We start from the raw sequence: 1,532 nt of genomic DNA, 5'->3' as shown, positions 1-1,532 counted from the left end.
CTGCTCCATACCAAGCATATAGCAAGATATTTTAAACAAAGTGGACACAACTATTACACACTGCAAGGATACTTGAACATATGCAAGGTAAATTAGAGGAAATCTAGCTCTATGAGATTCGAGCATCACCATTTTGGGGAAATCACAGACCTAAGCAAAATATGCAAAACGACCACCAACCTAAGACATACCCTTGAATGGCAGATGCTTATGTTTCCTTCCTCTCCTTGTGATCTCCCCATGATGCAATTATTCTCTATGCCCAAAGGCTGACAGGTCTGTTAGATACTGTTTCTATTTGGGAGATAAGTGCCCAACGAATTCAGCCCAATGAATGAGAATTTTTCCAGCTATCCACCATCTATAGAGCAAATGCAATCATTTCAAAATGAGCTGTGGTTAGCTACTTGTGCAGAGGAAGGGACACTTCTGTGGGCTGAGAAAAAAGAGTGTGGGCACAGTTTAATGGATGTTATTTTTCTGACTTCACAGAATGGTTGCCAGAGACAACACCAGGAGATACACAGGTTAAACAGTAAAAGATCGTTTTCTAGTAATTAATTTTAGACTGTAAATGAACTAATACCATGGTTTTAGATTAGCCAATGGAATAATCTCAGCACATGGAAGTGATATTAATGAGGAGAAATCTGTTGCCCAGAAACCTATTATTCAAGACCCAATCATTTACTAATAACCTACTAAGTTAGATGGCACTATTCTGATATCAGGTGATATTTTGTTTTTAGCGACTAATAGATATCACACTCTAGGCTCCAGATGTCAAATCATACATCTAATTGTATGAATCAGTGGGTATGTAGAGGTATTAAAATAAATTCAAATAAAAACACTTGATATTTGATAAAATTTGGTATTACTAGGATTTGTCACGATAAGCAATCAATAACCAAGTGAAGAGCTAGTACTTCCTTATTCAAACCTTTCATTAAATGTTTCTTTTCAGGCTATCAGACAATCCAACTTTGAGAAAGATGAATGACCCAAGCTCTATTCTCAGAATATTTGCAGTTTACACCCTCCCAAACTGGACCTATAGTTTGCATGACTGAACTGAGATGCTAGTATTATTGAAGTCCACAGCAAAACTCCCTTGTTTTGATTCAAGAGAACAAAGAGAATTGCTCAGCCTACCATATCATATGCAGGTATCCCACTGAAGGTTATCAGACTTAACCAGTCTATATCCTCATAGTTTCCACAAAATCTGAGAGACTTATATTTTTGTCTGGTTTGATCAATAGTTTCAAGCAATTGGTTATGCAGGCTAGCATTGCAGAGATACAGCAGTGACATAGCTATTTGAAGAGAAACAAAAGACAGAGAAGATGAAGAAAACATTTGTGTTAACTAGGAGAGAATGTTTAAGTTAATCAAAACCCCCGCACTACCATCTAGAAACCACCATTTAATTCAGTATTGAGTAACCATTACCACATACCTTCTTAATCTAGAGAGACTTGGTCATTCAAGGTGCAGACAGAAGTGACAATTTTTGCCTGATCTGGCCA

Source organism: Gavialis gangeticus, unplaced genomic scaffold (genome assembly GCF_001723915.1).
Source record: "Gavialis gangeticus isolate Ggan-Ray unplaced genomic scaffold, GavGan_comp1, whole genome shotgun sequence".
Lineage (NCBI taxonomy): Eukaryota > Metazoa > Chordata > Crocodylia > Gavialidae > Gavialis > Gavialis gangeticus.
Note: the sequence above shows the minus strand (reverse complement) of the source record.